This window comes from Geotrypetes seraphini, chromosome 4 (genome assembly GCF_902459505.1).
Source record: "Geotrypetes seraphini chromosome 4, aGeoSer1.1, whole genome shotgun sequence".
Lineage (NCBI taxonomy): Eukaryota > Metazoa > Chordata > Amphibia > Gymnophiona > Dermophiidae > Geotrypetes > Geotrypetes seraphini.
Window position 1 is genome coordinate 200978009 of NC_047087.1, and position 27143 is coordinate 201005151.

General features: G+C 42.7%; 1 protein-coding gene across 6 annotated transcripts in view; it reads left to right on the forward strand.

Moving 5' to 3' along the window:
* Positions 1-6085: 6085 nt before the first annotated feature.
* The window catches only part of SEC24C (SEC24 homolog C, COPII coat complex component), a 220176-nt gene continuing 199118 nt past the window's right edge, over positions 6086-27143 (forward strand). Inside the window, exon 1 of one of the 6 annotated variants that reach the window (XM_033941868.1) lies at positions 6086-6461. The gene's annotated coding sequence lies outside the window, so the exon portion shown is untranslated. Of the gene's footprint in view, positions 6518-6557; positions 6578-27143 lie in introns of those variants that run through there. The other 5 variants (XM_033941866.1, XM_033941871.1, XM_033941872.1 and 2 more) reach the window with 5 other exon arrangements.

The window sequence follows — 27143 nt, forward strand, 5'->3', positions numbered from 1 at the left end:
AGAGGGCTTGCTAATCATTGGGGGAGATCTAAATATAACACTCTTTCCATCCTTAGACAATTCAGGCAGTCAGGTGATCTATGGTAGGAGGGATAGGGCTGCACTGCACCGCTTCCTCTGAGATCTTAATCTGGAGGATGGGTGAAGATGGCTACACCTTAAGGACCAGGGTTACACTTATTTTTTACCCATACACCGATCATACTCTCAAATAGATTACATTTTGGTGGAGAAAGAATTGTTACACAGGGTGGGCCAAATTGGAATTGAGCCAAAGACCTGGTCTGACCACTCACCAGTGTGGATATATTTTGATAGGGTCTTCCCAAGCTCATGTAGTACTTATTGGAGGCTAAACAATAGCCTCTTGGATGATCCTGTGATTCTAAGAACATAAGAATTGCCGCTGCTGGATCAGACCAGTGGTCCATCGTACCCAGCAGTCCGCTCGGTGGCCCTTAGGTCAAAGACCAGTGCCCTAACTAAGATTAGCCTTACCTGCTTAGGTTCCGGTTCAGCAGGAACTTGTCTAACTTTGTCTTGAATCCCTGGAGGGTGTTTTCCCCTATAACAGCCTCCGGAAGAGCGTTCCAGTTTTCTACCACTCTCTAGGTGAAGAAGAACTTCCATACGTTTGTATATAATCTATCCCTTGTTATCTTTAGAGAGTTCCCTCTATTAGGTTGTCATATAGTTTTTTTCGTTTGACATTTCTGGATGGTGGGTGTGTGAAAAGTGAGTGGGTTCTCCTGTGCCTGGATGAGGAGGATTGAGTAAGTCGGTTATTCCAGTAGGTTGGGCTTTCTCCGTTAATAGCTTTGAATAGTAGGCAGTAGAATTTGAAGTGTACTCTTGCTTGTATTGGGAGCCAGTGTGAGTCATGGTATGCTTCTGTGATGTGGCCATATTTTTTCAATGAGTACATGAGTCTAAGGGCTGTATTTTGTATAGTTTGTAACTGTCCTATCATGGTCGCTGTACATGGGAGGTATAATATGTTGCAGTAGTCTATTAGTCCAAGGATAAGGGATTGCACCAAAAGTAGGAATTGTTTCCTGTCGAAGAATTTTTGAATTTGTCGTAGATTTCTCATGATCTTGGCAAAAAATAAAGGCTATAAGTTAAAAATATATATATAGTGGAAAGGAGGAAGGGAGAGATGTTTGACCCAGGGCACAAAAGAGGGGGAGAGCAGCAGCGATGTTGGACATGGCAGAGAAAGGGAGAGAATGCTGCATGGGGGAAGAAGAGAGATGTTGGACCAAGGGTGCAAGGGAGCGAGAGATGTTGAACATGGGAGTGTATAAGAGTGAGGAAGAGATACACAACAGGTGTTAACTTTTAATGTAGTGATTTTAATATGTCAAGTTTTGAAATTTACATTTACTATTTTTATATTTTGCACAGTACAAGGGAAATCGCTTTTTCTGTTTCTCTGGTGTTGCTTTGTGGCTTATTAGGGATTCAATATAATATTTTTCTGTGTGCTTCTATTTTTAATATGTGGTTAGTTATTCTATACTGTGTGAGAGTCTGTGTTCTGTGCATATGAATTTGAGACATGGTTTTCTGTTAGCATTAACTGTACAGGATGGATCTGTACTAATCTGGCTTCTTTAGTTTTCCAGTAGGTTTATTGATGTTGTAGTACACATTGTTGTGTTTGGTGCTATGCTTTCCTAAGTAGGTCCTTGACTCATGGATGTTTTTAAAGAGTGGTGCTCATATGGGGGGGGGGAAGCAGTATTCATTTTAAGCTGCACTAAACATCCAGTAATAGCTATAAACTACATTTGAATAAGTAGGGAAAGCATGCGGAGTATGGCATTCTTTCCAACTTGAATATATATATATATATATATATATGATATAGGCTTAAAATGTTTATTTGTAATGCCCTAAGCTCATAAAATTGCATAAAATCATGTTTCTGCTTTGAGCGAGGAGACGCATGGAAGAAAATTAAGACTGCAGGGATAGGGAGGGGTTGGGGATGAAAACTGCACAGACAGAGAGAGGACAGGGATGAATTTTTGCCCACATGCCACTCTCTACTCCATAGGCCATTATTAAGATGGCTTGAGGAAATTCACTGCTTATTCTTAGGCTGAGCAGCATAAAATCTGTTTTACTACTTGGGATCTTACTAGGTACTTGGGACCTGGGATGGCCACTGTTGGAAACAGGATACTGGGCATGATGGACCGCCCGTCTGTTCCAGTATAGAATATTTGTGTTCTTATGTTTTTATACTCTATGAGTAGTTCCCTAAGAAGGGCACCAACATTTAGGCACCAAGTATTTGCATAATGTCTAGAATTCCATCATATTCCAGCTATTATAAGATGAAGCCCAAATGTGATTGGCCATAGTTTGAAGATGTATGTACACATGGACAGAGCCTGAGTGGAAAGGTAGCTTGAACCACAATTATGCACTTAAGTTATAGAATAGCATCATTTACATGCTTTATTTCTTTTTTAGTAATCAAGGTCCAAGCATTTCCAGCAGCTCTAATAGGTCATGTCTAAAATATAGGTGCACATTTGCCTTGTTACACTATCAATGAAAGTAGAGCCACACAAATAGCTCTCCTAGCTTATCTGGATATTGTACCTAGTTAAATATAGCTTTGCATATTGAGCCATTTGGCTTACCCAGTTAAATAGGCAGGAAATTTGCTTACAGTTACTATGGGGAGGAGGTAATTCTATAAGTTGGTGCCTCCATTTAAGGATTCTGAGGCTGTGTGAAAATTCAGACATTTGGGATCAGTGCAGCTTACATTTCCACACAACAGTTAACACCTTTCAATGACCTGGCATAACTGTGGTTATGTAAATGTGGCAAGGTTGCATATAACTAACAGTATTCTGTATGTTACATATCAAGTGGTAGGTCTGCTCTCCCCATGTATATGATCCTCTTGGATTGATGTGCTAAGCCATTTGTGTTTTAATAATGCTTCAACACCCTACTGGCACTTTCACAGGTAAGTGTACACTTATGAGTGCAAACATAAGAGGGACTATAAACATAGATGCCGTTATTGAACTGTCCATTATAAGTAGATAAGTATGGTAGATTTATCAGATAAGATTGGGGCTGAAGGTAATCCCATAGGTAACATAGAAACATAGAATATGACGGCAGAAAAGGGCTATAGCCCATCAAGTCTGCCCACCTAGTGACCCACCCTAAGACTTTATCCCGCTAGAATAGAAACATAGAATATGACGGCAGAAAAGGGCTATAGGTAGGTACCTAACAATTTTGTGGTGTCTGTAGCAAAAGCTATTCAGATGTCCTCAAGATCCTTCGCCAAACCATAGTTTGATGGTCTTTTCTCCATTGCTTAATATTACATTATAGATTGATATAAGTCCTGATTTCTAATAATTTCACATTCTCTTCATACTACTTTTCTTTAGAGTTGTCGATGCTCTATATTTGTATTAAATATTAGCCCCCTAATATCTGAAGCAATAAGTTAAGAAACCAAGTAGCCTGGGTCTAAATGTTGCTGAAGTAACATTGGACAAGTCAATTTACTATTTGTTGTCTTGCTTTGGGTACAAGGAAATAACTTCTGTCCCTAAATATAACTTGTCTTGAGTTACCCATGGAAAGGTGTGAGCTAAGTCAAAATATAACTTTTCTCCTATTTTAATTTTAATAATGTACTTTTATGTCGAAGGATGCCTTAATGACCTGCTGTTTATGTTACATACTGCAATGTGTGAGGCATTGCTATGATTCTGAAACTTGACTTCATGTTTTCATCTCAGTCAAGGTTAGAATATTATAGAATCAGCATGTTCAGTCTTTAAGAGGAAGGGACTCCTATTTATAACTGAAAGAGTGAAATCTATTGTCAAGATTTAGGATCCCTTGTTGCTAAGTGATGGAAGGAATCAGTGTACAACAGTGGTCCCCATCACACACTGCGGGCTGCATTTGGCCCTGGCAGTCCTTTGTTGTGGGCTTCAAACATTCCCTCCCTACAGTTGGCATTCTTCCATTCATACGTCTGTCTACCTGTCCACCTCAGCCCTCCAAACCTTCTGCAAGTGCTGATATGCCACTGCCACAAAATGTATGCTGCTTCTCCCACTGCAGAAAGCCTCTCTCTATAGTACTGTTTCCAAGTAGGACGCTATGGAGAGAGACGTTGGGCAGTGGGAGAAATGGCATGCATTTGATGCTGATGCAGCAGCACCTGCAGCAGATTTGGAGGGCTGGTGGGATGGTGCTAACCTGGGGGGCGGGGTACGGCCTTGTGGCCCTTAAGGTTAAAAACATTGCTGTCTCCTGATATATGGGGAAGATTTGGAGGGGGCTCTGCAAGAATACGAAGACAAAAGAATAACAAAATCATTCTTTTTCCTCTGCTGTGCTTACAAGACAAAAAAAATCCCACTCAAAAAACTGCAGGCAAACTACTGAAGTTAAACTGACAAGACAAGGCCCATTAACATCAATGCACCACTAAAAGCACATCGACACCAACAGTGCACGTAGGGAGTTTAGAGAATGACACAGGGACAAATTTGCCCCTGTCCGCACGAGATCCATCCCCATCTCTGCGAGTCCTGTCCCTGTCCTTGCCCCATCCCTGCAAGTTCTGTCCTCATCTGCTCGAGGCTTACATTTGAAATCACCCTTGGCATTGGCACACAATAGCAGGATGGTGCGATCTTTAACTGCCTTGACTCCTCTGACTTTTGCTGCCATTTTCATTATATATGTCCATTTCCCAGTCTGCCTGTAAAACAAGCCAGTCTCATCCACATTGAAGACCTGCTCTGGCACATACCCCTTTTCTTCAATTACAATTAAGAGGCACATTTTAAATTCCTCAGCAGATTCATTGTCAGCTGAACCTGGTTCCCGGCAAAGGCATACATTTATTGGCGCATGTTGCTTTTTAAAACACGCTAGTCAACCTGAACTTGAAGAAAAGGATTTCACGTTTTCCTGCCCCTGGGTGACGTGTTTATAAATGTCTCTGGCTTTCATCCGGACAATGCTGCCCACCATGAATTTTTTCTCATTCACCATATGTATTATCCACAAATTTAGCCACTTCTCCATCTTTTCCATTGACTGATCACAAACCACAGATGTTGTTTTGGAACTTTCCAAAGCAGTTTTGTGAACAGACCGACAAATATCTTCCTCTTTTTGCTGGATATATCGGATTGTGGATTCATTCACATTGAACTGATGGCTGACAACAGAAACAGACTTGCTAGGACGAAACCTATCTAAAACACGGATTTTGTCACTTAAAGACACATGATATGCTTTTTCTCTTTGGAGCTATGCTTGTAACTCATTCCCTTATGCTTCTACCTCACTCCCTTGATGTTTGGTGTTTGTTGCTGTGAAGTGAAAATTTTCTAAGATCAGAGGGCTGCGAATACACAAACATATGGCATGAGTTGACTGAATAGTGGTCACAAAGCATGCAACCACAGATAAGCAAAAACACGAATCTGCAATGAGCGAATAATGAGAACAGACTATATGTATAAGATGATACAACTTAGTAAGGAAAACAGTTAAGTTGCAAATTTATGATCAGATGATTGACCAACAAGATAAAAAAATGACATTCAAGCTAGTCAACAACAAATGAAATTCACCAATGTTTGCTACAAGAGACAAATTAGTTTACAAGTGTTGCTAATTTAGCACAAGGTCTCACTGGATACAATAGTACGACTTATAATAAAATAACCCGCCTTAACAGTAGCGCAGATTCATGAATTCTCCTCTAAATAAAATACTACATAGCAGGACCCAAGATGACGAGCTGCAATTGTAAATATTAACAAGACTGCCTTTGCGTTACCGGAGGGCTGAGCCTACGTTAATAGAAGCTATGCACTGACTCCTTGGAAAACTCAAACAGCTCCTCAAACTACTGCTACTAATCACATACATAGTACAGCAAGCATGGTCGAGGTTTACACGCTTAGCTTTTAAATTTTTTTTTTTTTTTTATAAACTAAACCACTCTTAGACAGAAAAGAAACCAGCACGGAACCCTCACTTCCGACTCCATCCAAAGCTATTACGCATATGCAACATCCGGGTCTCTGAAGGCAGGCAGCGTCAGTCGGAAGTTTGCTGTGTACGTGGCAGAAGCGTGCGCTGTTGACTGGAAGGCTGCGCGAGACGTAGGCTGAGCCCTCCACTGTTTCACTTCCGGTAGAAAGTAGACGCCAGTTTGGCATCGTGGAGGAAGTTCCGTGGCTGGATTGGAGCCCGGAACCGTGACGTGGGCTGGTGAGCCGACCGGGCATCACAGGGTGCGTATCTGAGCGGCGTCGGTGTCTTTGGCGCTCCGAAAGCCTTGGATCGAAGGCCGGCCCGGCAGTGCTGAGTCTTTCCGGGGTGTGAACCTCGTTCAGACTGTGGAGGTTGGCAGTGATCCTGGTCTAAGGTATTAAGTGGTAAGGAAAGAGTTCATCCCGGAGGCCAGAGACACGTCTTGGACGGCGAATTCCAGGTCTCTCGTTTTGTTACGGACAGTCTTTAATCATGGAGGGTCCGGTGTGTTATCACGCAGGTTGTGTTCCGATAGGGTTATAGGGCTTTGTAAGCATGGTAAATAATTAAATCCATGGGGTATTTTAGATGCTTTATAGAAAAGTTGCATGGTGCGCTGTTAAGATGCTATAGGTAGTCACATGCACTGTATATATAGGCCACTGTATGGATTAACAACTACTTGGTTAGGTTGAGAGATGTCCACATTTCTGCCAAATCTAGCTTTCATGTTATTATTGTTTGTGTTGTGTTACTAGATACATGCAGTTCTTAAGTCATGTAAATGGGAAGTGTATTGTATATTGTACTGTATTGTAAGATTGTAATTGTCATCTCTAAACCCTTCCCCACTTACTTTGAGTACTAGATTCTCAAGATCAGACTTTTTGTATATTTATCCTGTTATCACTATTCTTCCACCCCCCCCCCCCCACCCCCAAGACTTTGTATGTTTTGGGGTGGTGACTATGGCAGTCTTTTCTGGCAATGTGTGGAGCTAGCATTCTGTTTCCTCAGCCTGAGAGAGATCTGCAACATTTTGTGCCTTATGATTTAAATGTGGATTGTCAAATGAAACTAAATACGTACATTTTTAAGTTGTTTTAATGGAGTTTCTGTAAATAAAATGATTAACCATTTTGGACAGTTTGCCAGTGTAAGCTGGCTCCTATATTTTCCATGAGTTATTGATGGCCTTTTCACTTTTTTTCTCATCACTTTTGGAGCTGAGTACTGCTTTTGTGTTGTACATACTTTCCCAGCTTATAAACAAATATGTCCAAATCTTTTTCTCATTAGCATATGCAAGTACTGTTTGCTTTCAGTACACATAATTTTTTCTGTTCTTGTGCCTGAGTGCTTACCAACCCATCTTTTCAACACTGAGCTTGTATGATTTTTGTCCATTTGTGGATTACATTCTCCTGGAAGTTAAATTGTGCAGGTGCTTTATATTTGGCATGCTTTTCTAAGTACATAAAAATCGTATAACTTGACAATCCTATGCTATACTGAGATTATAAAAGTTTGAGGTAGTATATATTATTCCACTCAACTTTTGCTTAGGATGCACTGTTTCTCGTCGTATCTTTTGGAAGTAGCCTAGTGCAGAAACCTGAAAACCTGGGAAATTAGTTTCAATTCCTGCTGCAGCTGCTTGTGACTCTGGGCAAGTCACCTTATTGCCCCGATACAAAATAAGTACCTGTATATAATATGTAACTACTTTGACTGATTGTAACCACAAAAAGGCAGTGTATGAAGTCTCATTCCATTTTAATGTTTATGTCTACCTGCAGAGGTCAATAGAATTTAAATTAGGACCTCACAGATCTGTCCTACAGGAGTGGTCTGTGATGCATGCAGGGGGGGGATATGGCAGCATGTGTTGATACTCTTTGCTGGGGGGCTTCATTTGCATAATGTAAATGGGGTTGAAAAGTAATGCTGCCTGATTAAGGGAAAATTTTTTTGATTCGATTCAGCCTATTGAATCAATTTTTCAATTTGATTTGCTTTTTCTGCCCAATTGGGTGGATATTTATGGCGGATTTATTTTGTAGCCTCTTAATCCCCCGCCCCCTCTCCTATTTGCCCTCTCCAACCCCATGCCGGCATTGTGATGTAAACAAAATAACCAAAAAATACTTTTCCTCTATCTGTTAGGCTAATTGACAGACTTTTCCCATCTTGGAACCTCAATGTAGTCCTGAAGGACCTGTTGTGCTCAGTATGAACCTCTTATGGAAGCTTATCTGTTGGATCTTACTATTAAGACAGTGTTTTTAATTGCCACAGTTTCAGCAAGAAGGATCTCAGATTTATAGACCCTCTCATGTAGGGAACCCTTTCTCCATTTTACGGAGTCAGGTGTTTCTCTGTGCATAGTACCTTCCTTTCTTTTGAAAGTAGTTTCTGCCTTTCATATCAATCAGGAGCTTTGTTTATCTGCTTTTACCCTTAGGATTTAATGAATCAGGACAGGCTTTTGCAGAGGCTGGATGTGCACAAAGTCCTACTTATCTATCTGGAGAGGCCTAATGATTCTGGACTTTCTGAATATCTTTTTGTACTGACCAGCCACTCGAGACATGGCAAGCCAGCTTCCAAGGCTTCCATTGCCAAATGGATTCACATGGCAATCTCATCTTCCTACATTGCATGTGGGAAGCAGCCCCAACTTTCTCTTGCAGCACATTCGACAAGAGGTTTAGCGGCTTCTTGGGCAGAGTCCCGGGCTGTCTTGCCAGATGAAATTTGTAGAGCAGCTACTTGGGCTTCTTCTCACACTTTTACAAAGTTCTTCAGAGTTGATGTGGTGGCTTGATGCTACTTTTGGGTCCTTGGTTCTGTTGACAGGCTCATCTGTCCCTCCCTAGACATCTGGCATTGCTTTGGTATATCGGCTAAAGTAATGATGCCTGTGTATATGTACCAGAATGAAAGGTTAGGTTCTTACCTCAATAATCTTGTTTCTGTTTATTAACTTAGGAGTCCATACAGCCAACCCTGTGTGGACTTCTAAATTTATCTGATTTCTGCCTTGGATGTTGCCATCCAAGAAGTCCATCTCGGGACCTCTTCTACTATATTTAATCTTCAGCAGAGTCATTGCTACAGGAACAGAGGGCTTCCTATTCCCATTCCATTTTGGAGGACTCTCTAGCCCCTTGTTGTACTTAGTAGGTTGGTTCCTAGCTACTCATGTGCATAATTTATTGTTCACTATTTGCCTGTTAAATGTTTATTGATCATGGTTTTATTTTCTAAGTTTCAGAGCAGAACACAATGTTTGTTGCTGGTAAGCCCCCGTGCCCCTCCTTTTCTTCTGTTTTCAGTGGAATTTGATTGCATTGGTACCAACTGAAGAGGGAGCTGTTCTCCACTGCAGAAGGGGAAGACTTTAAAGATCTTAAAATGACACTCTTCTGCATGCCCCTCTGGATAATCTCATGGATTATTCTGACAGTGGATGCCAGCCTGATCAACTGGGGAGGTCAGGGGTGGTGGTCAGCCTCCCAGCCAAAATGGTCCATCAACAGGCTGGAGCTTTGGGCCATTCAACTGGCATTAGTTGGAGTAGTCTGGAGGGACAGATGGACCCAGTCTTCTGGGACAGTGCTATAGCGGTGGTGTATGTAAATTGCCAAGGAGGCACTAAAAGTGGCCAGCTACGTCTGGAAGCCCACTTGTTATTCTGATGGGCACAGCTCCATCTTCAAGCTATTTCTGCAGTGCATGTAGCAGGAGTGGACAATGTCCAAGCCAATTACCTCAGCTGGCAGAGTTGGACCCAAGAAAGTGCACATTATCTGCACTTCACTTTCTGCATGTTGTACTGCTTTTAGCTGTGTATATCTGAAATTATCAGAAGCAATTAAGAAAAGATTTATAAAGAGTTTTACCTCATGCAAAGTTGTCATTTCTTTAATTATTTTTTTCTGCAGCCCTCCAAATACCTACAAATCCAAAATGTGGCCCTGCAAAGGGTTTGAGTTTGAGACCACTGCTCTATATCAATGCTTTTCTAACCCAGTCAGGGTCCTCCGTAGCAGGAGATGCTTCTTCATTTCTTGGGAGGGTGGATCAGGATTTGGTGGAGACACTTGATCTTGGAGAGGACCTGACAGTTTAAGCCCTTAGCACTTTTGGGGGTGATCACAGAATCCCACCAGGAATTAAATATAGAGACTCTGCAGTCCTCTACTACACAGTGCTTGCTTAAGAGTAGCACAAATCACAGACCACCTATTTTTCCTCACGTCACTAATAATAATAACTTTATTCTTGTATACCGCCCAACCATGAGTTCCAGACATTACAAAGATGCTAACCATTGGGAGGTTCCAGAGGGGCCCCTTCGGGTAGTCAAACCCATGGGCAAAAAAAAAAAAAAAGGCTAAAGCGGCTAAGGAGAAGAGGTGGCTCAAGGGTGATATGATAGAGGTCTATAAAATACTGAGTTGAGTGGAAAGGGTAGATGCGAATCGCTTGTTTACTCTTTCCAAAAATACTAGGACTAGGGGGCATGTGATGAGGCTTCTAAGTAGTAGATTTAAAACAAACCAGAGAAAATATTTCTTCATACAACATGTAATTAAACTTTAGAATTCGTTGCTGGAAAATGTGGTGAAATCAGTTAGCTTATCAGTGTTTAGAAAAGGTTTAGATAATTTCCTAAAAGAGAAGTCCATAGTCCATTATTAAGATGGCTTGAAGAAATCCACTGCTTATTCCTAGGATAAGCAGCATAAAATCTGTTTCACTACTTGGGATCTAGCTAGATACTTGGGATCTAGGTTGGCCACTGTTGGAAACAGGATACTGGACTTGATGGACCTTCGGTCTGTCTCAGTATGACAGGTCTTATGTTGTTAGGATTGAACAACTTTGTGTCATCTGCTTATTTAATTATTTCACTACTTATTCCCATATCTATATCATTGATAAATACGTTAAAAAGCTGTGGTTCCAGCACATCCCCCTGTGAAACTCCACTATCTATCCTTCTCTGTTGAGAATATTGACCATTTAGCCCTACTCTCTCTTTTCTATCATTTAACCAGTTTTTAATTATAATATGACATTTCCTTCTATCCCATGACTTTCTAATCTTCTCAGGAGTTGAACATGAGGTATTCTGTGAAATGCCTTTTGAAAATCCAGATACACAATATTGGCTGGCTCACCTTTGAACACATTTATTCACTCCTTCGAAGAAATGTAGTAGATTGGTGAGAATAGATGTCCCTTGATGAAACCCATGTTGACTTTCTCATGAATTCATTTTTATGTATATGCTTTGTAATTTTGTTCTTTTTCCTGGCACCAATGTCAGACTCGCTGGACATCAGTGCAGATGAGTCTGACTCTTAATTTCTCAGATCAGCCCTGGAACTCTTTTTAAAACTGATGTTACATTGGCCTTTTACATGAATATTTTGAAATGTTCTATGATTCAAATTTGCTTCTTCAAAAAGAAATTATCTTAAAAATGAGATTCCCCTCCCCCTTGCTGGTGTTCTACTGATTAACCCAGGGCTATGGAGTCGGTAGATAAATGTTCCGACTCCGACGTTTTTTGTACTTCAGACTCCAGGTACTCGAAATTTCCTCCGACTCCGACTCCTCGACCCCGACTCCATGGCACTGGTTAATTTTCACATCGTTAAAATGGAATGTCAAGTTGAGAGAAATGAGCATTTTCGACACCACCTTCTTTTTGCTTTTAATCAAGGTTCTAAGGCCGCAGAAGCTGCTCGCAACATTTGTGCTGTGTATATAGTGGGTGCTATAGCTGAAAGAATAGCTCGTGATTGATATGCCAAGTTCAAAAATGGAGTCGGTAGATAAATGTTCCGACTCCTCAGTTTTTTGTACTTCTGACTCCGACTCCAGGTACCCGAAATTTCCTCCGACTCCTCGACTCTGACTCCACAGCCCTGGATTAACCTATTATAATAAACATTGAATTCCCTGGAAAAAATACAATAGAAATTTGAAATGATGATCCCTAGATAAAAACTGAGAAATGACTGAAAATAGATGGGCATTTAATATGAGATTCATTTTTTATTTTACAAAATTGTTTAAATGTAAGCAAATGCATTGGACCAAATAGAATGAAGACTAGGATTAATTATTAAAATTAGTTTCTGTACTACTCATGAGCTAATTAAAACTAGCTGATCAATGTACAGTAATATGAAAGAGGGAAGAAATTGAGAGAAAAAAAAGAGGAAGTTGGTATCTGGAAGAATCTGGTTAGAATTTCTGTTCTTAAAATAAGATCTAATTTCTGCTGTGCCATTGTACAAGCATCCAGTGCTGGTTGGTATGGAATACTGTACTATGTTTCATAAGTACTTGATCACAAAGGCCAAAGTGCACACTTGCTGCTAAATATATTTCACAGTACAGTATTATGAAAGCTGTTTTATATACCTTTCTAGGTATCAGTAAATCAGTACATGACTAATCTGTGCATAACTAAAGTATAGTGAAGTTGTAACATGTTACATGCTGCAGAGTGACTCATGAATACAGTAGCGTCAAGGTATAACACAGCTTGGAATGTTATTAGTTACCAAAATAGGTGTGGTGCAGAAGGAGTGTTACTTTTTTTTTTTTTTTTGTAATATCATACTATTCTCATACCTTTAGGTACAACCATGTTTCCCCGAAAATAAGATATCATCAGTAACACGGCAGAGTGAAATCTCCGACGAACAAGGCCGAAGCAGCCTGTTTAGAGTGCTGCCGGCTTGACCAGGGCTGTGGAGTCGGTAGATAAATGTTCCGACTCCTCAGTTTTTTGTACTTCCGACTCCGGTAAACAAACGACCCTGCGCATGAAACAAGATCGTCATCCACGTAAAAAGATGTTGTGCGTATGGTGGGAGAGCTTGGTTGGATGAATTTTTCGAGTCTACACCGGGTGATTTCTACCAACGAGGTATTGAAAACCTTGTTGAACGTTGGAAATAAGTTGTAAACAACAACAAGGGAGAATACATTTATAAGTATTGGTGCTCCGAATTGTGCGTTGCATGCCATATAGTGAAGCACGTGTTCGTTTTGCGGTTACGTGAGGCACTGCATGCACTGGTCTTTATTCTTACAGTAGATAAGTCATTAATTATAACTTTTTGTGAATTGGGGACATTTAAACTTGCTTTTTTTTAATTCCAATCTAAATTTAGTCGGAGTCGGTGCATTGTTTGGCAACTCCGACTCCAGGTACCCGAAATTTCCTCCAACTCTGACTCCTCAACTCCGACTCCACAGCACTGCTTTGGATGAAGGTAGGGCTCGCTCGCGGTCGGTGGGGAAGGAAAGATGGAGGGTCATCAGGGGTTCAGCTGCACAGTGGGGAGGGCGGGTTGGGTTGAAGAGTTGCTGCTGGCGAATACCAGGACTAGGGCTTTGGGGTAGAGCTTATATTAAGACCTACCCCAAAAATGATGCTAGGGCTTATTTTCGGGGAAACACAGTAGATCATCAAATTGTACACTTAGTCAATCAAATTGAAAAGATTTTCCAAGCTATAGCTGGTGATTCCATTACTTCTAAGGTATTCTTTTATATCTCCTTTGCTTCCCTCCACTGGTTCACAGCTATTTGACATACCTTTGCAGGAATTCTACTTACTTTTTTTTACTGGAACAGTTAGGGATAAACGGTCAGTAGCAGCAAGGATTCCCAATGCTGTTCCTACTATAGCTGGCTCACTAGTTCTAAAAATACTTAGATTGCCAACACGGATATATACAATCAGAAGCAGCACAGGCTTGATCTCCTTGTATAATGTTTTCATTTTTGTTATAAAAATACATATAGGCCCAGATTCTGTATAGGACACCTGGGAGGGGCAACCTATACAGAATCGGGCCTACACTAACCTCGATTCTGTTACAGATGTCGGTTACAGAATCAGGTTAGAGTAGACGCTGCCCACACGACACCCCCAATCGCCAGCAGGAGGGTGCCGAACCCTTCCTGCCGGAACACCGCCCACCCAACACCCCCGATTGCCGGCAGGAGGATGCCCAACCCCTCCTGCTGGAACGCCACCCACCCGACACCCCCGATCGCTGGCAGGAGGGTGCCCAACCCCTCCTGCTGGAGGACGCCACCCCCCCGGACCTCCCCCCGCCGTGCTAACACTCCTCAATGACCCCTCCGAACCTCCCCCCAAAACTAACCTCTTAATTGTTGGCCGGCTGGACGGGTCTTGGTGCTTTCCAGCCGGCGAGCACTCCCCTTCCCGGCCCATCCCTGCTAAGCCTAAGGCCTGATTGGCCCAGGCCTACATTTTAAGCATCTCTTCCTCTACTAGGGAGATGCGTAGGGTTGCCTAGGTTTGCCTAAGGCCCTTAGGTGAGCTTAGGCAGTCTTGCGGGCCTCCCTAGGCTCCCGGAGGCACCTTCAAAATAGGCGGCCTGCCCGGGGAGCATTTTTTTTTTTTTTTTTAAACGTGCATCCCAATTGGCTGATTAGACAGCTGTAGGATGCCTACAGCTGCCTAAAATTGGGACGCACTTTGCAGATTCAGGGCCATAGTGTCTTAAAGTGACTTGTACACATGCATCTGCCACAAACTACCACCTCCCACGTGTGCATGGATGGACAGATGGGTGGACACGTACTTGATGATGGGTGTTTGTTTATATGAAATGTATCCAATAAGACATGAACATAAGAGTTGTCATACTGGGACAGATCTATTAAACCCAGTATTCTGTTTCCAGTAGTGGCCAACCCAGGTCACAAGTAACTGGCAAGATCCCAAGGAAAAAAACATTTTATGTTGCTTATCCTAGGAATAAGCAGGTGATTTCCCCTAGTCCATGTTAATAATGTCTTAGGAACATAAGAACTAGAAAAAACCTCCCAAACCCCAAGAAAAGAAAATGACTAAGGGAAAGAGACAAAGACCAACTACCAGCTCAATCAATAATAATAAAGTTTGTTGAATATTTAAGCGGGAGAGCCCTCAGTCACACAGCCACCGCTGGGAGATCCCAGGGAAAAGCTGACGCGGGTTTACACCCAGAAGAGTGTTAACTGCGAAACATCCCCGGGCTCTCTCCGCATGATAAGTGAGTAAATAAAGTGCAACTATAAAGTGCAATATGTGTGAAAAAATATATTAAAAAAACACACCAATAAATTAAGTTGAGATTTGTCTCTATCCCCTAGTCAGGGGGCCAAAAGGAAAATGAGTGTCCAAATCAAACCAAGCAAAACACAAACTAGAAGAACTTAACTTCTCCGTGTGTGAGCAGTCAGCGAATGATGGCTTCGTCCTACGGGACTCCGTTTTGGGGGTGCACACCCCCTTCTTCAGGAACTTGACTGCGCTGGGTCTCTCAGTTTCTCCGACACAGCTTGGAAAGCGAGATAGAAAATGGCACTCAACTGGAGAGGACGCCTCCAGTTTAAACTGCAGACACAAGTGTAATTGGTTAGAAAAGTCAGCTGACTGAACAGCTGACATACCAAATGTTTGACTGATGAATGAATAAGAAAATACACTGAAAACTAAAAATAAAAATAACAGACTTCAAACAGAACAATGCAGACTGAAATCTTTGTAGATCTGTACTAGTAAGTATGTTGCCATTCGATGTAATCATTGAGTCCACATGGAGACAAAGTTTGAAGTTCAAAGATCCAGTATTGTTCTCTTCGTTGCAGCCAAACTAGTTTGTCCCCCTGATGGTCTTCGAATGCTTGTTCCATAATAAACCAGCGAAGATCTTGAAATGCATGGTTAAACTGTATACAGTGAGGAACCATAGGAGCGCTCATAGATTGAGTGTTAATCCGTGACCGATGTTCAATTAAACGGGTCCTGACTGTCCTCTGTGTCCGTCCCACATATATCATGCTGCAGGGGCATATGATGACATATACAACCCACTTGGATTTACAGGAAGTAACTGATTTGAAATTATAGGATTTATTAGTCCTGGGATGTTGCCATCTCTTCCCTTCGATGGTAATTTTACAAATGTCACATGTGTCGTTACATTTAGAATGTTGACCATCGCGGTTGGAAATCACCCTGCAGCTAGAGTAGTTAGAATGGACCAGATGATCTGACAAATTTTTTGCGCGAGAATATGCAATGCGGGGCAAACCTTGAAAAATTGGGTGCAACTGGAGAGTATGCCAGTGCTTCCGCACACTCTGGGCAACCCTCCTAGCGTGATGGGAGAACAAGTAATGTCAGAATCTTCTTGGGTTGGAGTGGTGGAAAGTAACAAATCCCTATTGGCATATAAAGCCCGGTAATAGGCGTTTTGAAGAACACGATGGGGATAACCCTTCTCTTTGAACCTGGTGAACAGCTTGCGAGCTTGATTCCGGAACTCGTTGATATCAGTGCATAACCTGCGAATACGAAGAAACTGGCTTATAGGTAATGATTGTTTCAGTTTGGTCGGATGGCAGCTCGTGTAATTTAAATAGTTGTTAACCTCAACTGTCTTTCTATATAGTGTAGTGGTTAAGGTGTGGTCAGACTTAATAACCCACACATCCAAGAAAGATATTTGGCTAAAATTTGACTCCATGGTGAATCTCAGATTAGAGTCCAAAGAATTGAGCCAGTCATGGAAGTGGGATAACAGTTCTGCCGGACCCGTCCAAATACAAAAAACATCATCGATAAATCTGCGCCATATTTTGATGTATGAATACCAGGCTGAGGAATATAAATGACGTTCTTCGAAACAGGAAACATATAGGTTGGCAATGCTTGGAGCAGCAGCCGTGCCCATGGCTATGCCATGTGTCTGTAAATAATATTGTTGATCAAACTGAAAATAATTATGATTTAATACCAATTGAGCCAGTTGAATGAGAAAATCTGCTATGATCCGGTCGTGATGAATATCTTGCATGAAGATTTTGGAAATCAATTCAAGAGCAGCTGACTGGGGGATATTGGAATAAAGGGACTCAAGATCCATTGTTACTAGTATGTGAGTGTCCTGAATATCAGTAATGTTAGCAATGCAAGTCAAAAAATGAGTAGTGTCTTTGAGATAAGACCTAGCACTGGTCACTTGAGGTTTAAGAAACCAGTCAATAAATTTGGATAGAGGCTCTAGAACCGTACCTCTAAGGGATACTATAGGTCTGCCTGGCGGAGGCATAATCTGCTTGTGAACCTTGGGGACTATATAAAATGTCGGGCGCCTGGGGGAAGATGACTTAAGAAATTTAGTCTCAGCTTTCGTTAATTGGCCTTCTTCGTGAGCTCTGTCTACTATGGTAGCTATGGTAGAAACCAGGGAATCCGTGGGATCCCCTGAAAGGAGAGAGTAGAAACGTCTATCAGATAAATGTCTGTTGATTTCTGTAACATATTGGTGGTTACTCAATATGACAATAGAACTGCCTTTATCAGCAGGTTTAATAACACACTGAGTATCCTTGCTTAAAGATGTAAGGGCGGTACGTTCACAAGTGGTCAAATTAGAGTAGCCCCGGGTGTGAATAATTACTGATTTTTCTAATGTATCTAAATCTCTGAGTATTAGTTCACGGAAGGTATGTAAAGCAGGGTCCAAAGGGCCTGGAGGGAGCCATTTTGAGGGCGCTCTAAAAATAGATGAATCTTCAGTGTGGGACTGTTTCTGAAAAAATAACTTGATTTGTAGAGATCTGATAAAACGTTCAATGTTGCTACGTGTTGTGAACGGATCGTAGCGGCATGAAGGAACGAATGAAAGCCCCTTATTTAACACTCCCAACTGGTCCACAGATAGAGAAATCCCTGATAAATTATTCACAATGGATTGACTGGACCCGACGACCTCGTTTGAGGGCGTGATGTTGAATTCGGGTTGGGATACTGTCCTCTGTTGGTTCCCCTGTTGTTTTGCCTGCCTCCCCTTGGTCTTCGTTGTCTGCCCCGACCCCCCCTGGGTAAAAAAAACGGGGACTTAGATCTAACACTTGAGTCTTCTGAACCACTACTGGAGCCTGTATCCAAATTAGTGTATGAATGGACTTGTGTAGAATGCTGTGTAGTGTCTCTAAACGTCAGCCAAGAGTAAACATTACCCTTCATGTAATCATCCGCATCCTGCTGAAATTTTTTAATTTTGGATGCCCGTGTCTTAGTCCTGAGTTGATCTAAAGATGATTGAATGGCTGGTAAGCTATCTTGTAGAGACTGAAAAGAATCTGGTTCTTTACGAATCTCTTCATGGATAAATTCAGCATGGTTTAACCATGCTTTTCAAGATCTTCGCTGGTTTATTATGGAACAAGCATTCGAAGACCATCAGGGGGACAACGAAGAGAACAATATTGGCTGCAACGAAGAGAACAATACTGGATCTTTGAACTTCAAACTTTGTCTCCATGTGGACTCAATGATTACATCGAATAGCAACATACTTACTAGTACAGATCTACAAAGATTTCAGTCTGCATTGTTCTGTTAGAAGTCTGTTATTTTTATTTTTATTTTTAGTTTTCAGTGTATTTTCTTATTCATTCATCAGTCAAACATTTGGTATGTCAGCTGTTCAGTCAGCTGACTTTTCTAACCAATTACACTTGTGTCTGCAGTTTAAACTGGAGGCGTCCTCTCCAGTTGAGTGCCATTTTCTACCTCGCTTTCCAAGCTGTGTCGGAGAAACTGAGAGACCCAGCGCAGTCAAGTTCCTGAAGAAGGGGGTGTGCACCCTCGAAACGGAGTCCCGTAGGACAAAGCCATCATTCGTTGACTGCTCACACACGGAGAAGTTAAGTTCTTCTAGTTTGTGTTTTGCTTGGTTTGATTTGGACACTCATTTTCCTTTTGGCCCCCTGACTAGGGGATAGAGACAAATCTCAACTTAATTTATTGGTGTGTTTTTTTATATATTTTTTCACACATATTGCACTTTATAGTTGCTCTTTATTTACTCACTTATCATGCGGAGAGAGCCCGGGGATGTTTCGCAATTAACACTCTTCTGGGTGTAAACCCGCGTCAGCTTTTCCCTGGGATCTCCCAGCAGTGGCTGTGTGACTGAGGGCTCTCCCGCTTAAATATTCAACAAACTTTATTATTATTGATTGAGCTGGTAGTTGGTCTTTGTCTCTTTCCCTTAGTCATTTTCTTTTCTTGGGGTTTGGGAGGTTTTTTCTAGTTTTTGTGATTTTTCTACCTCCATTTTTATAGGGTTCATTTTTTGTTCTTAGGAACATAAGAGACATAGCTGCATTCTAGGCTATAATTCTAGTTTTTGACTGGACACTGGCATTATTTAAAATGCATCTTAAAAATATAAGAAAATAAGCATTACCCTACTGGGTCAGACTAGAGGTCCATCAAGCCTAGTGTCCTTTCCAACAGTGGCCAGTCTTGGTTACAAGTACCTGGCAAGATTCCAAGAGAGTAAAAACAGATTACTCTATATTGTAAATTGTACTATTCTCTCTTACATGTTTGTATAATCTTGGGCAGCATACTTTTTGTTGTGTTGTGTCCATAGCAGTGTAACGGTGCACATTGTACAGTTGTCCTTGGATCATACACTTCTTTGAAGATGTCTACCCACTGGTTGTGGTTCAGTTAGTATCTACCTCAGCAGGGTGGCAAATGTGCTTAATATCTCGTATATCCATATATATTCATAAGGATCTGGATGTAAATATGTTTGGGTATAAATCTATCCTATACTATACTATAGTATGGGATAGATTTATACCAAAACATATTCCTATTCCAATGAAAATACCCCGACAACAGAATGTCCTGCTCTCAAACTTAGCCAATCTTTTTCAAAATGCCATATATGAGATATTAAGTCATAAAAATCAAATGGCCAAACTATATCTGTTTATGCTATATCCAGCCCTGTCTTCAGAATTCCATATATATTCATAAGGATCTGGATGTAAATATGTTTGGGTATAAATCTATCCTATACTATAGGATAGATTTATACCCAAACATATTTACATCCAGATCCTTATGAATATATATGGATATATGAGATATTAAGCACATTTGCCATCCTGCTGAGGTAGATACTAACTGAACCAATCTTAGCCAATCTTTTTCAAAATGCCATATATGAGATATTAAGTCAAAAAATCAAATGTCCAAACTATATCTGTTTATGCTATATCCAGCCCTGTCTTTAGAAATCCATATATATTCATAAAATCCATATCTATCTATAATAATAATTTGCTAGCCGCGCATGCGCACTTGCTCCGTGTGTTCCCTGATTCCTTTTCTGTCGGGAAGTGGCGAGCACGAGTGCGCATGCACGCTTTTTAAGTCACACATGGCAACTGGCTCACTTAGGAAAAGCGAAGAACAGCAGCAGCCCCCGAAGCTCCTCACCAGTACAATCCCTCTCCAACATCACCGACGACGAAGAAGCTGCAGCTGGGGCAGTCGGGGCCTCCCCCGCCGTGCACAACCCGCTCCCTCTCCTGCAGCTCAGGCACCACAGAAGCTGCGAAATCTACTGAGCGTGAAAGCGCGCAACCCGGTCCCTGCGTCTGCCTACCCTTCCCCCAACACAGCACATTTGCCCCCCCCCCCCTCCAGAACGAATTGAGAAATGGAGCCGGGCCGCCTTCCGCAACAGACCAGAGGAGTCTGAGTCCTTTGCCGCTCATCCCCTTCCCTTGCTGCTTACCCGACTACCTACCCGGCGATTTAAGCAGCGTGTGCAGCAATCTTCACACGCTGCTTCAGGCCCTTCTACTGCCCTGATTTGCTCTGCCGCGTCTCTGATGATGTCATCAGGGACGTGCCAGAGTAAATCAGGGCAGTAGATGAGCCCGAAGCAGCGTGTGAAGACTGCTGCACAGGCTGCTTGAATCGCCGAGTTCGTAATCAAGTACGCAGGAAGGGAAGGGGGGGACGGCACTTCTCTATCCGAGTAAATAAAAAACTCTGGGGAGAACGGCAGAGACAGGCCCTGTACTAACTCCCGTGGACAGAGGGAGCAGGAAGAGGTGATGATGAACAGGGGGGGAAATGAAGGGAGGCTTACTGCTGGACAGGGGGAGCAGGAAGAGGTGCTGATGGACAGGGGGAGGTAAAACAAATGGAGAAGGGCTGCTGCTGGATAAGGGGAGCAGGAAGGGGTGGTGGTGGACAGGGGGGAAAAATGAAGGGAGGCCTAATGCTGGACAGGGGGAGCAGGAAGAGGTGCTTATGGACAGGGGGGAAAAATGAAGAGAGGCCTACTGCTGGACAGGGGGAGCAGGAAGAGATACTGATGGACGGGAGGGGGGGAAATGAAGGGAGGCCTACTGCTGGACAGAGGGAGCAGGAAGAGGTGATGATGGACAGGGGGGAAAAAAAGGAAGGGATGCCTATTGTTGGACAGGGGGAGCAGGAAGAGGTGCTGATGGACAGGGGGGGAATGAAGGGAGGCCAACTGCTGGACAGGGGGAGCAGGAAGAGGTGCTGATGGACAGGGGGGAGGTAAAACAAAGGGAGAAGGGCTGCTGCTGGATAAGGGGAGCAGTGAAGGAGTGGTGGTGGACTCAGGGGAGATAAAAAGAAGGGAGAATGGACAGGAAAAAGTGGCTAAGGAGACAGAGAGAGAAAGAAATAAAGACAGACACACACATATATTCTAGCACCCGTTAATGTAACGGGCTATAAAGCTAGTATATTCATAAACTCCTATAAATCTATCCTATAGTATAGTATAGGATAGATTTATACCCAAACATATTTACATCCAGATCCTTATGAATATATATGGATTTCTAAAGAAAGGGCTGGATATAGCATAAACGGATATAGTTTGGCTATTTGATTTTTTTGACTTAATATGTAATTTATGGCATTTTGAAAAAGATTGGCTAAGTTTGAGAGCAGGACATTCTGCTGTCGGGGTACTTTCATTGGAATAGGATGAAGTCCAGTGCTCACTGAAGGTAGCATAGATTCTCTGTGGATAGCAGTGTTCTCATTAGCATATGTATGAGCAGTAGAGATCATAGGAGTTTCTTTGCTTTTGCATACTTCACACTAGAAGGAGAGGATGTTTTGACCTCGAGGCATAGCTTGTGAAGTAGACTCTAACTCCCGTCTCGGTGGGGGGTTCCTACTTCTCCTGAGACTTGGGCATTTCTAGTGTCATTTTTGTTGCTCAGAGTCAAAATACACTGGACACGGGGCATCAGGTTGTTTGGCACTTGGGAGTCGTCTTAGATTCTTCTGAACCTGAATATTCCTCCCTCACAAATGAGATCCCTTGGATCATACAAACTGTAAGACCTGCCTTTCTGGCTACAGTAATAGGGGGCAACAGATGCTAGATTTCATAAAGCACAAACACAGCTCCTTTTGCCAGGGCTGTGGACCCAATAACTTGCAGCTTGATGTCATGTGTGGGCTAGATTTTGTTTTAGCTTAAAATGTGTGGCTATGCTATGTAAGTCCATGCGGTAGTGGTGGCACATGATTATAGTTGTAGCCCACCACTCTAATGAAGGTGGTGTAAGTAGGGATATAAGGCAGAGCAAAGTGGAAGTACATTCAGTCCAAAGCCATAGACACAAGGACCAAGTCCCCTGGTAGATAAAGCTTGCAGGTCAAGCTTAGCAGCAGAAGAAACCAAGAGCAGGAGAAATAAACATTCATCTGCCTGTGGAGATAGAGAATATTGACTTACCAGTGAGCATACCATCCTATATATACAGTATGATGAAGCTTAGCTTGGTGCTTTTTATCTCCGCCTGCTGGTGGATGGACACAACCCACTTATTTATTTATTTTGTTTTCCTCAAAGAACTCAGAAGGGTTAAACATACATAATATACAGTTAATGGGTTACGATTTGCCATAATGTCAGTACAAGTTTACGATATAAGTTTTTTTTCTAACATGACACATACTAGGGATCTAATACTAATATACATAATATATAGTTTATAGGTTAGATTTGCCAGAGTTACAGTGCAAGATTTTTTTCTCCTAATGCGACACTTACTGGAATCTTTCCTGGTACTGAGGTCAAACTCACCGGTCTGTAGTTTCCCGGATCAGCCCTCGAACCTTTCTTGAAGATCGGTGTAACATTCGCCACCTTCCATTCTTCCGGAATCCTTCCCTATTTGATCGACAGATTGGCTATTAGTTGAAGCAGTTCAGCTATAGCCCCTTTCAGTTCCTTGATTACCCTCGGATAGATGCCATCTGGTCTCGGGGATTTATCATTTTTAAGCCTATCAATCTGCCTGCATACCTCTTCTAGACTGACCGTCAACCCTATCAATTTCCCATCTTCGTTTCCCACGAATAGCCTGTCGGCTTCCGGTATGTTGTGTATATCCTCTTCAGTAAACATAGACGCAAAAAATGTGTTAAGTTTCTTGGCAATGGCTTTGTCCTCCTTTAGCACTCCCTTTATTCTGTGGTCATCCAACGGCCCCACCACTTCCTTCGTGGGTAGTTTCCCCTTAATATATCAAAAGAGCGGCCAGTGGCGTACCTAGGAGTGGGGCGGTCCGCCCCAGGTGCACGCTCCAAGGGGGTGCACAAAACAGAGCTGAACGGAGACGGCGGGGGACCCACGGGGTTAAATACAACTCGAGCCGTGAGGCTCGTCTTCTGTTCTTACCTGCCCTGCCGCGCACACAGACCCGACCGGAAGTCTTCCCAGATGTCAGCGCTGACGTCAGAGGGCAGGCTTTGCTTAAGCCCTCCCTCCGACGTCAGCGCTGACATCGGGGAAAACATCCGGTCGGGTCTGTGTGCGCAGCAGGGCAGGTAAGAACAGAAGACGAGCCTCGCGGCTCGAGTTCCACCCAAACCCGGAAATAAGGCAATACATGGGTTTTTTTTTTTTTCCCCAATCCTGCTCTCAACCGGTCAAGACTTTAGGATGTCCACAACAAATCGGTACAAGATAACTTTTGATTGCATGTATGTAGTTTTCTTATATTATATGCATATAACTTGTTGTTTTCAATGTTTTGCATTGTTTATATTTTAATTGATTGTTGTGAACCGCCTAGAACTTTTTGGGTATGGCGGTATATAAAATTAAATTATTGTTTATATGCAGATGATTTAAATAGCTATTCATTGTGGATATCCCGGCTGTAGAGAACCCCCCCCTCCCCATAGAGTTTAAGAAGCTCTGCCCTAGTGGGTTGCAATAAAAACAAACGGGGGATAAATACAGCCCAGGCATTTCACAAACTGCCGGTCCCAGTACGCGAGTTTAAGTCGTGCCCCCGGTCTCTGCCATGGAGGGTGCAGGTCACGCCACCCCAGTGGAAGCTAAGGCTGAGCTCCAGATGAGATGGCATGACGGAGGCTGGAGGAGGAGGAGGAGGAGGGACGGTCTGGATGGCTGAGAAAGTTGCTAAGATGAGGGCTAGGAGGCAAACGCGGAACACAAAAGGGGGAGGGAGTGCATTTTTGGACACAAGGCATGAACTTGGGAGAGAGGACGATGGAAGGGAGGGAAAGAGGTGGGGAAGGGAGTGCGTTTTTGGACACAGAAGGCATGGACTTGGGAGAGAGGAAGGGAGGAAAAGAGATGGTTGTGTACACGGGGAATGCAAGAAAAGAGAATTTTTGGTCATAGGGAGGGAGTGAGGTACAGACAGTGGCATACCAAGGTGGAGGGGGGAGGTCCACCCTGGGTTTACGCCCCAAGGGGGTGCACAGCTGGCCCCCTCCAGTGTTCTCCCTAGGCCGGCAAACTGCGGCTCTTTAGCCACTTGAGTGCCACCACCGCCATCGGGAATAGGCCGGCGCCGAGTTCTCCCTGCTTTTCCCTTTGGGGCCGACCAACTCTAGCCCCCCGCGTCAATTCTGACGTCGGAGAGGATGTTCTGGGCCAGCCAGTCGCTGCCTGGCTGGCCCAGAACGTCCTCTCCGACGTTAGAATTGACGTCGGGCGGTGACAGTTGATCGGCCCCGCGGGGAAGAGAAGCAGGGTGAACTCGGTGCCTGCCTGTTCCCGATGGTGGTAGTGGCAACCTATTCCCCAGCGGTGAAGGCACCATTTTCCCAATGGTGGTGGCATGGGGGAGGGCAGGGAGAAAGAAAGAAAGGGGGGACAGGGAGTCAGAAAGAAAGAAAGGGGGCAGGGTGAAACAAAGAAAAATGGGGCACGGAGAGAGAGAGAGAAAGACAAGACATACAGAACGAAAGAGGGCATGGAGAGCGAAAGAAGGGGGCAGGGTGAAACAAAGAAAGAAATAGGGCACAGAGAGAGAGAGAAAGATAGACATACAGAAAAAAAGGGGGTATGGAGAGAGAGGAAAAGAAAGAAGGGGGCAGGGTGAAACACAGAAAAATTTTGGGGAGGGAATGAGGTCTGGAGGAGAGGAAGCATACAGGAGGCTGAAAGAAGGGAATAAATATTGGATGCACAGTCAGAAGAATAAAGTGCAACCAGAGACTGATGCAATTACCAAAGGTAGGAAGAATGATTTTATTTTCAATTTAGTGATCAAAATGTGTCCATTTTGAGAATTTATATATGCTGTCTATATTTTGCACTATGGCTCCCTTTTACTAAACTGCAATAGCGGTTTTTAGCGCAAGGAGCCTATGAGTGTCGAGAGCAGCGTGGGGCATTCAGCGCAGCTCCCTGCGCTAAAAACCACTATCGCGGCTTAGTGGAAAGGGAGGGAGTATATTTGTCTATTTTTGTATAGTTGTTACTGAGGTGACATTGCATAAAGTCATCTGCCTTGACCTCTTTGAAAACCCGCGGAATATAAATGATAATTAACATTTTCTTTGCGTACAGTGTGCTTTGTGTTTTTAAAATTTTATTGTTGGTAGATCATTTTGCCTTGGCCACAAAGGTAAGGGGGAGGGAGGGGAGCTGCTGAAATAAATCTAGTAATCCTTGCAGGCTTGACTGTGCAGGGAATTATTTTTGTAAAATCATGTTTTGTTATGTGACTGGCATTATTTAGACTTTAATTTCTATGAATGAATAGAATGAAAATGATATAAAATTACTTGCTTGTTTTTATGTGCGTGCGCTGAAGGAAAGTTGAGAGAGAGTGGGCTGAAGACGCTGAAGGGAAATGGGGAAGAGAGAGTGGGGAGAAGACGCTGATTTATAAATTGACAATTGTACAGAATATTGTTTCTTTTTATACTGTAATATAATAAGTTCAATATAAAACAATTCAAGGCTTGTGTGGATGGAATCAGGTGGTTTGCGGGGATGGGGACCGAGCTTGTGGGGATTAGTCCAATTAAATGGTATTTTTTTATTCCTCATTATTTGTTTTATTTTTATTTGTTAATTTGTAAAGTGGTGATTGTTATGTATCAGTTTTTTCAAATTTACATCTACTGTCTTTATATTTTGCACTGTATTAGAGGACATGTGTTACTGTTTTTGTGGTGTTCCATTGTATCCAGGGTCTGGTTTTTTGGCGGTTCAGTTTAACTTTTGTCTACATATTTCTATTTTTAGTTTGTGATTATTCCATATTGGTTGAGGGTGTATCTCTGTTCTGTGTGTATGAAAAGAACATAGTTTTCAGTTGGCATTGACTACAGGATCAATTGACTGCGGGATCTGGCTTGTTTAGTTTTAAAATGTATGTGTTGGTGTTCTAGTGCTCTCTGCAGTGTTTAAGATGCTGCCTTTTCCTAGGTACACTCTTTTTGTGCGATATGTGGATTGTTACTAAAAATCATATTTTTCAAATAATTGGGGGGTGTCAAAAAAATGATGGGCCCCGGGTGCCACATATCCTAGGTACGCCACTGAGAACGGCTTGAAGTTTTTTGCCTCCTTGGCTATTTTTTCCTTGTAGTCTCTTTTGGCCCCTCTTATCGCCTTATGGCACCTGCTTTGATGTTGTTTGTGCTTTTTACAGGTTTTGTCCGTTTTTGACCTTTTCCATTCCTTAAACCAGGGGTCCCCAAAGTCCCTCCTTGAGGGCCGAATTCAGTCGGGTTTTCAGGATTTCCCCAATGAATATGCATGAGATCTATGCGCATGCACTGCTTTCAATGCATATTCATTGAGGAAATCCTGAAAACCCGACTGGATTCGGCCCTCAAGGAGGGACTTTGGGGACCCCTGCCTTAAACAAAGTCTTCTTGTCTC